At 35.3% G+C, this 9,618-nt stretch overlaps 1 pseudogene; it reads left to right on the top strand.

The window, feature by feature from the left end:
• Positions 1 to 8,890, top strand: part of LOC139810007 (uncharacterized) — a 9,224-nt pseudogene extending 334 nt beyond the window's left edge.
• Positions 8,891 to 9,618: the final 728 nt, after the last annotated feature.

The following is a 9,618-nucleotide window of genomic DNA, read 5'->3' as shown; positions in this document are numbered from 1 at the left end:
TGACTGGACTAAATTATATCTGGCGGATCGAGGATCGTTGGTGGACGGTGACGGCGAGGAGCCCAGGAGGAGGTGTATCACCGGTGAGGTTGCCCGTAAATCGCGATATGTAAAGCCACGACACCGCCCTCCGGTGCACGCTCTCGCTCGGGATAACGCATGTTAAGATCGAGTGTAATTTCGCGATCGATAACGAGAGCGAAGGGCCTCGGGATGGTATCGTGGCCGCGGAACCGTGGTACAAGCGTTATGGCGAATCCCTGGAGATCGCGATAGGCGTTAATGAGTTCGATATCGCGAGTATATTGCGTTGTCCTCGCGACCTTGGTGTACGGCCGCATACGGGCCGGTATTTCGTCAATTGCGTTACCGTTTCTTCGCGCCGGGAAATTCTTGTGTTCGAGCGTCGGTGTTAGCGTATCGATTTGTGTTCGGATCTCGTTATTACGGGTGATAATTGTGCTCTCGCGTTGAGAAACTTGCGTCCGGTATTAATTGCGTTACGTCCTATGGCGTCCCTGCTCGTGATAATCTCGAATTTTGCGTTGGAATGTCGATGGCATTGTTAATCGCGGTCGAAGGTCGTTCCCGCCGATTGATTAATTATGTTAGACTTGTATTCGCGTTAAGAAATTACCGGCGTTCACACGTTTCGTGCGTTTAGATGTTACTTGCGTAGTTCTTCATGGCGTTCCGTGGTTATTAGCGATATCGCGACTTGCTTGGTTAAATGACTCGGCGCCTCCCCGTTGCGCCCGAGCAGATTCACTCGCGTTAGGTTACGATATCATTGCGACAGAGTTTTCGTACGGTTTTTGACTCGAATTATTAATTGTGTGAGAATAGAGCCTTTAGCGTGTTTATTAGAGACTCAATTTCTTGATTTGTTTATTGAATTTATTTTCTCGACAACCAGTACTCAATAAATGTTATTTTCTTTGTTATCTGACTGAGTATGAAATATAAACTATAAACGAGCCTGTTGCCTCACATTTCATGAAAAATGTAATGAAGTATTTCGTAGAGACATATTGGCTTGAAATATTTTTTCATTTAAATTAAATATTACTTATGTATCTACATTTAAATATCTAATTCTGTTATCTTGGTCTTTAAAAATGTTTAATTTTTTTTTAAAACATTTTTAATATTTTTAATCCTTAAATGTCACCCGGGGTCCAGCGGACCCCAGACTCTTTAGAATGAAATGTTTTCAAATGTTCTTGCCAAAAATGGAGCTTATGCTCCCATTGATGATAGTTGAGTGATTGACCTACCCGTTTGTACACTTAGCAGTACTCAGTTTACTCAATTTTTTATATTATGTTGAAAGTGAAATTTTAACAATATAAGCATTTTATTCTCTTTTCTAAGCCTTGAACAACATTGAAAATAATTTTCATAACTAAATATAAAAAAATCAATGAGTAAGGAGACATTTTTCATGCTGGGGTCTTTTAGACCCCATGTGTCATTTACGAGATTCTTGAGAGGTGTGGCATTTAAGGGTTAAAATTATGAAATGTGAACAACACTTATTATTCACCTAAAATATTATTTTTTTATATACTGAAATCGACACGATTTATGTTGCAATGTTATACAATTATTTTATACTTTTAATTTGGTATATTAAAACAATTTTACACAACAGATTTTTTCAACATATAACAGTTTTTCATGCTGGCCCGTGCACTTGGCGACTTTTTAAATGTTTTTTTTTTTTTTAAGATTTAGGGCCAGTTGTTCGATCCAACTCTTGTTCGTAAACTACCTAATGGTGAAAGCACATATATGTGTCTTTCCTCCAAATTAGGCAAAGATAGACATATTTAACTATTAGTTTATCAACAGGTTGGAACAATCGGTCCTTAATCTTTTAATGCTTTAAAAACACGGCAATGTCCACCTTCGCAGGTTTTCCTCTGGGAACGATCTTCGTTACGTGTCAGCCGGCGGGTCAGTCGGCGACCTCGTGAGTCGTCTCGTGCCTCGTGCGTATCTCCATCCCTCGGGCTAGCTGCTGTGGTACCAAGAGTCACCATCACTTACGCTGAACGTAAGTGTTACATTGTTAATAGATTGCCAATAGATGCCCGGTTTCTTCATCGTCGGATATCTTTATCCTTAGGATTTTTTTGCTACTAAGGTATTTATATTCTTTGTATATGTTGACAGGACTCCCATTACTGGATTTTGCAGCTCAACTATATACAAGTTTATAGTCTGCGTTGACTACTTTTGCCAGAGTCAAGGGCATTTTTATACTGGAATGTAAGTTGGTTCATTTTTTATATACATACATATATATATACACAAAGACTACAAATTTATTATCTTTTAAGTGTTTTTTGACATTGCAGTGAACTGAGTCTCTTTAAAAAACGAAACTTCAAAACCTCACGTGACCGAAAACCGATTTTGAAGTTATTACCGCGTCAACGTTTATGGAGATTATTGCGGCAGAACAATCAAAAGGATCGCAACATACGACTGGATAACTCAGTGATAGATGCAAATAACTCTCATGTTAGTGTAGTCCCAGTGTCTGAATACCATTGTTCGTTTGATCAAATATCTCATGTCAGCGAACATAGTGAAATTTTTTCTGTCGGCTCAATGTATGTCGGGAGTTGTAGTTTCCTCTACCTTGAAAGGAACATTTCACCTGCAACATTTCAATATAATGAAGATGATTGCGATTCAGATGCAGGCGTGAATACTTTTTGTGAATCTCTTGCGACAGCTTTCGTACGAGGAAATCTTACACATACTCAGGGAAATATAATTTTAGAGACATTACGATCCTTACCGTGTTTCTCGTATCTTCCGAAAGATTCACGAACATTATTGAACACTCCACGCAAAGGCCCTATTATTTCTATATAGTTAAACCTGGAGAATATTTGCACATAGGATTTGCTAAAGCTCTTATCAGAATTTTGCAAAGAACTCCACCGAACTTAATTCCAGATGTAATAAAAGTAGCTAGATTGGAGTACTGATGGTGCCAGATTAAATAAGTCGGGTAATATGCAAATTTGGCCGATTCAATGTTCTATAGCTAACATCGCTAATTCCAAACCTGAAGTTGTAGGCATCTATAAAGGGCCAAAGAAACCACTAAACATTAATATTTTTTAAATCAATTTATTGATGATGTTCTGACAGTTATTGACAGTGGTGGTATTTTATTTCTAGAAAAAAAATACCTGTGGAATTGCGAGCCTTTATTGCAGATGCACCTGCACGTTCTTGGGCACGGAATCATTTTGGACATATTTCCAGTAATCCATGTTCTAAATGTCGAGTTACTGGTACTCGATGCGAGAATCAAATGGTTTTCATGGGCATAAATCATCGCTTGCGAACAGATGATGAATAAATTAAGTTAAACGATGAAGATCATCACAAGGGGCCAACTCCACTATCTCGTTTACCAATGGGTCTAGTTTCGCAAGTGCTCTTTGAGTATATGCACTCGATTTGTATAGGTGCCGTCAAAAAATTATTGACTGCATGGATTACTAGAAAGTATGGAAAAAAAATGAAATTATCTGGTCGAAATCTAGATATAATTTCAAATTGACTTCAACGTATTGAACGGTATTGTCCGCGAGAATTTGCGAGAAAGCCAAGATCATTGGCAGATTATAAAGATTATAAGGCAACTGAAGGTCGTCAATTTGTTTTGTACACTGAACCAGTCGTTTTGCAACGTGTTATGGAAAAACAAGGTTACATACATTTTTTACTTTTTCATGCGGCGATACGTGCATTGTGTCACTTACCGATTTCGCAAACATTGTTGCTTTTTGCCAGGCTTGCTTTAGAAAAATTTGCTGAAAAATGTCCTCAATTGTATAAAAGCACTTTTCTCTCGTACAACATTCATGCATTGTTACATTTAACAACAGATGTCAAACGCCTAGGACCTCTGGACTCTTTCTCAGCTTTTCCGTATAAAAATAATATAACGTTCTTCAGGAAATATTATAGAAAACCTCATCGTCCTCTGCAACAATTTTTCTATAGAGAAGCTGAGAAAGAAGAACGAGAGAAATTAAAACCTGTAATTGATACCGATAACATTAAATGTTTTGGAAGACACGACGAAGGTCCTTTATCTTTAGAATTTTTAATGCATGGTTCTCAATATAAAAAATTGAAGACTAGGAGCATGTTTATAAGTGTTGATTCTTTAAGCGATAGATGCTGTATTCTTCGTGACTCGTCAGTGTGCCTTATATACAACATTTTAGAAGTTAATAATTTACATTATTTGGTACTAAAAAAATTTGAGATAGTCAAAGATTTTTATGATGTTGGTATCCCCTCTTCATTCATCGGTATTTTCCAATGTTCCGTTCTAAGTAACAATTTCAATGTTGTATCTATTAATGAAGTGAAGACTAAATGTTAATTGATGCCATGCTGGACAAATAATAACAATGATGAAGGTTCAGATTCTAGTACTTTTGAGGCCGATGAGCCTATCGCAGGTAAATACATTATTTCAGTTCTTTTATAGTCACAATACTTACCATATTTTTACATATTACCACATTCATTACACGACAATGCAATTTGAACACATTTTATAAATTTAGTTTGTAAGAGAAGAACTAATGTAAACCTTAATAAAATCTTATTAAAAATGTAACAGTATGTGTAAAAACAACGATCCGAACGTGAACGATCCGAATGATGGCGTTCATAACTGAGATTCTTTGATATTAAGTTATTTATTGGCGTGTGCAGAGTTTGCGAAATATATAAAAATATGCGGCGTATGTCATAAGCCTGTTGAACGTACTATACAAGCGTACATCTCATGGTGTCTTTATCCATGTGATAAATAATCTGCAGATTCTGCTGTAAACATTTCTACTTATCATCATTATAAAAACTGATACTTTCAAATAAAACTGAATGACAGAACTCATGTAGCATACCAATCAGCAGGTACAAACTATACAATGTTGAAACTCTCGTTAATGAAACATTAACTTTACGGTTGTCATGGTTCTCAATAGAAAGGATTTTCTATTGAGACCACAATTCTATCTCACATTCTGTTATAATACTAACGATCGTGACTGTACATTGTAATCGTTGTACAAGTAATAAATGTTTCTATATTCAAATATATGTACATATATTTGATAGCAAATTGCGCACTCGGTGTATTCTGTGTTTGCTGGGTGGCTATATAATCGATATTGCAAAATTGTTAGTCGGTGTGTAAAACACATATGGCATGTCACAAATTTTCATATTTTAACTATCGAACGACGCAAATACAGGAAGTCGTTAAAATCAGAAAAGATAGATTGTACCTGCAACGGCATGTTGCTATTTAAACGTTTTTGAGTTTACATTGTTTCCCCAATTCCATATTTGCTGGAAAAAAAGAAACATTGTGTTAGTATTATATGATGAGTAATGATGGATAAGACTCGTATATATGTATATACATAAAATGTAAGTTCCAAATATCTCAACATTTTTTTTATGATTTCACCTGAATGTTCATGTGCAAAAGAGAAACGAAAGGCCCAACATAAAATGTCAAGAATTCGCTTAAGTCTAGCTAAGAGAAGGGCAATAAAGTCCAAATCGTGGTTCTTGACGTGCAAATATTTGTATCAATATAGTCTGGTTTACAGTTTTTCGCAGGTACATTGGCTCAAACAGTTGAATTCTTTACTTAATAATAATAGCGATTTTTCCAAAATGGTATATGACTTTTCCTGTCAGTTTGAGCCAATCTACCTTCATACTTCAGCTTTCTAAAAAATTATCGGGTATCTTTATAATTATTTCTAAAATCGCCCATAGACGTGTCGCCTTCCACAGTCACTATATGGGTCCCAGTGACCCGACTGTTTTTTTTAGCGTTATATTCTACCTATTCGACACTTATTCACTTTTGTTGTTAATCACGGATAACAAATTGACAACACGAGTAGTCGTCAAGTTGCTATCACAAATCCCTCACAAATTGATGCTGTCACGTTGCAATCAATTTGCTGTTAATAGAAATATAATTCTTATGAGTTCAACCCCACATGCACAATGCTGTCTCACCTTGTCCCGAGTTTGTCAAAATTCGTTGCAATAACGATTGTTGGCAATTAACATGACAGCAAACTCTCTGCATTTTGCTATCTGGGAAGTTAGGTTATATGTTGTAATAGTTTAATAGTTTGATTAAAAATATATTTATTCGTACACAGGAATCACTTTGGCCAGAGCTAACTAGACAGTTGATGAGGACCGTTGTCAGGACCGTGAAATTTATAAAGAATTTTTTCAAGGAGGAAATAATAATTTGTAGACGTATTGTCTAACTACGTGTAGAACTACGAAAAAATTAGTAGCTACGTGCTTGGTACTAACAGGTATGATATTTTTATATGTAACACTTCCTGCATAAGAGTATGATTCTTAATTGCTGCCAGAAATACTTCTCAGGCTACGGTCAACGTGACGCTACAAATGCTTCGAAGCATTCTTCTTCTTTTTTCTTTCAATGAAGAAAGAAAGAGAAGAACACGCTCCAAAGCATTTGTAGCGTCACGTTGACCGTAGTCTATGTTCAATATTATATGAAACAATAATTATATTCAATTACTTCTATGACTTTTACTTTTTGGTAGAAATTCTTTGTGTTTTCTTTGTGTTAGTTTTTTTTACAAATAAGTATAAAATGTTTTAATTTATCACTTACAGATGCTGTGAAAAAGCGGTACAAAAATATTGATGATCGTGTCATTGAAAGTACAATAATTGATTGGTTCCGGCGAGCATCGGATAGGATTTCGAAGATTCGCGATGAGGCGAAATAACTTCTATCGGCTATTATACCTTGCGAAATCCGACTTCGACATAGGACTGATTGCAGACCGGGCTTTAATGTTGTAAGATTTAATTTAGCGACGAATTTAGCGTTGACAGATTTAACTTAGCGTTTCATACACTGCCAGCGTTTGTGTTAAATTTAGAACCTTGTAACGATGCATTTAAAATACATCCAGTTGATCAGAGCAATCTAAGGTTGTTGTGTATATAGTGCGCAAAAACTGAGAAATAAAAGGTTAATTAGATTATTTTGTCGCGCGTGAAAATAATCCTTAGATTAAGAGCTTGATTGCCATATCATAGATATGTAAATTTTTATTTTTAATTTAAATTTAATTTTTTTTCATGATTTATGCCATTGTCTAATATTGAAAGTTGTAGTTTGAAACTTTGAAACTTCTTAATCAAGAAGTTACTTAAGGAGCAACCGTGAATTATAAACTCGTTAGTTTCTTGTTTCTTCAAGGTTCCGATAATGATATTTTAGTGTTAATATGAAACTCATGACATAATTAAAGTAATAGCTTGACATTACTTATAAATGTTGATTTCTTAGAATTAGAATGAGAAATTATAGACTTCTCTCATATCCGTACTTCTTGCGATTGCGAAGATTTCATTGTTCATTTAACCGGAAAAATCGATATGCGTATGTGTGGGAAAACAAAGTGATCTGCGAGAGCGATACTTGCCTCTCATTTGTATACTCGATTAATTCTGTCCTGCAGAAAGATGCGGCGCCGTTATAGGATTGCCTCAAAGGTCGTATAAATTAACAAACGATCCTTGTCGCCTGCGCATATATATGTAATATCGCGAAGGAATATATGAACGTCGGAAAGTTGGAATTAAGGTGCGATTTCATTGACGCTAGAAACCAGCGGCAGCGTCAAGAAAATGTAGTGGGGGAAGAAGTTCCGTTGAATTTTGCGGTACGTTAAAAAGTTGAGACGGTCTGAACTTCTTCCTTCACTACATTTTTTTGACGCTGCCGCTGGTTTCTAGCGTCAATAAAATCGCACCTTTACGAACGCGGGAAACGCGGAGCAAAAGTCGCTTCAAAGAGTCAAGGAGATGTCAAAGTTGAAGTCGGAGGGAGACGACAAAATGCTCGGGCTCGTCGAACTTACGAGCATTTCCTTTGAAATTCACTCGGCGACGGCGTTTTTTACGTTTGAAGTTTTTTCACTTTCGTGAATCTGAGTTTGAAATTATACGTTTGAGATTATACGTTCTCTATATAATGAAACCAGCTTCCGGCCAAGAGACCTCGACACGTTTCGATTATCGAAGACTAAAGAACGGACGATTAAAAGAACGCCAAAGATTCCTGCAGAATACAAACGACTAATAAGTACATTGAAGATATTCTCTCAGTCTTGAAGATCTGAAATGCCAAACGCACATAAAACTTCAAAACTTCAAACTTTTAAACGCTTAATAAATATTTTATTTTACACATTTGGAAGATAAAAAATAAAATAGAGCGAAATAGAATATATATAAAATAATTTTATATATTTCTGTGTAATCTATCTACATTTTCTATCTACGGTTCATTATTACCTCATAACGTTCTACTTCTTATAGTTTCTACATTTTTATTTTATTATATTCTATATCTATTGTATTAAGTTAATAAGTATAAGAGTTAAGTTACTTATAATTGTGTAAAGTTGTGTTTCTTGAGGCACCTGGGTATAGTTACCGCGGCCAGAACACTTCTAAAATCGATCGAGCACTATTCTTTTTCCTCGACAATAAACATCATAAAACGAAGCCTAAACATACGGGAAACGGCTTGTTTTCCCGTATGTTTAGGCTTTGTTTTATGGCTGTTTGTTTATTGTCGAGGGAAAAGAATGGTTGAAATCTAAATCTGTTCACTTTTCGTATTTTTACTTTGTGAAAAGATACGTAATCTAGGCTTCCTGGAAGGATATAACAATATTTACTGGACGTCTTTGGGTGATACGATGTACCGCCCAAAGACGTCCAATAGACATCGTTAGTACGTACAATGACATCTGTTGGACGCCTTTGGGGCGGTACGTTGTATACGTAGTAACGATGTCTATTAGACGTCTTTGGGCGGTACATTGTACGTACAAAAAGCGTCTACTGGACGTCTTCGGAACATGTTATCGGTACGTCATGTGGATATCCATGCATGACGGACGGGACGTCGTTTAGACGTCTAAAAGACGTCGGCGTGTTGCGTGGGTAGCTGGATATAATTGTACAGTATAGTCGACTGATGAAATAATTGCAATAATATAATACAAAATAAAATAAAAGTAAAACATAAATAAAAGGATGAAAAGTAATATATTATTACTTTTTTAAACTATTTTTTAATAAATATTTATATTAATTTATAACATAACTGTAATTAAAATTGAAATTTAAATATTATTATTATTAATTTGTAAACACTAAATGTTATTATAATTATAATTTATAAATTATATTTCGAAAAATTATATTACTATTGTGTGAATTGAAGGTATTTTGTACAAATAAATACAGAATAGTTGCTTCTATACTGACGAATTTGTCTTATTTAATATATAGTATACTTTACATAAATTTCACGTATATTGTTTTTTTTTTAATAATAGTCTACGCATTATTTCAAAATATGAATATTAAGTAACATAAATATTACAATACATAGTAGGGTAGACCGGGGCACGTTGTCACATCGTCTTTATTTAAAAAACTAATAACCAGAGGGCAGCACCCGTCATTCCC

Source organism: Temnothorax longispinosus, chromosome 3 (genome assembly GCF_030848805.1).
Source record: "Temnothorax longispinosus isolate EJ_2023e chromosome 3, Tlon_JGU_v1, whole genome shotgun sequence".
Classification (NCBI taxonomy): Eukaryota; Metazoa; Arthropoda; class Insecta; order Hymenoptera; family Formicidae; genus Temnothorax; species Temnothorax longispinosus.
Note: the sequence above shows the minus strand (reverse complement) of the source record. Positions and strands in the feature narration are given on the sequence as shown.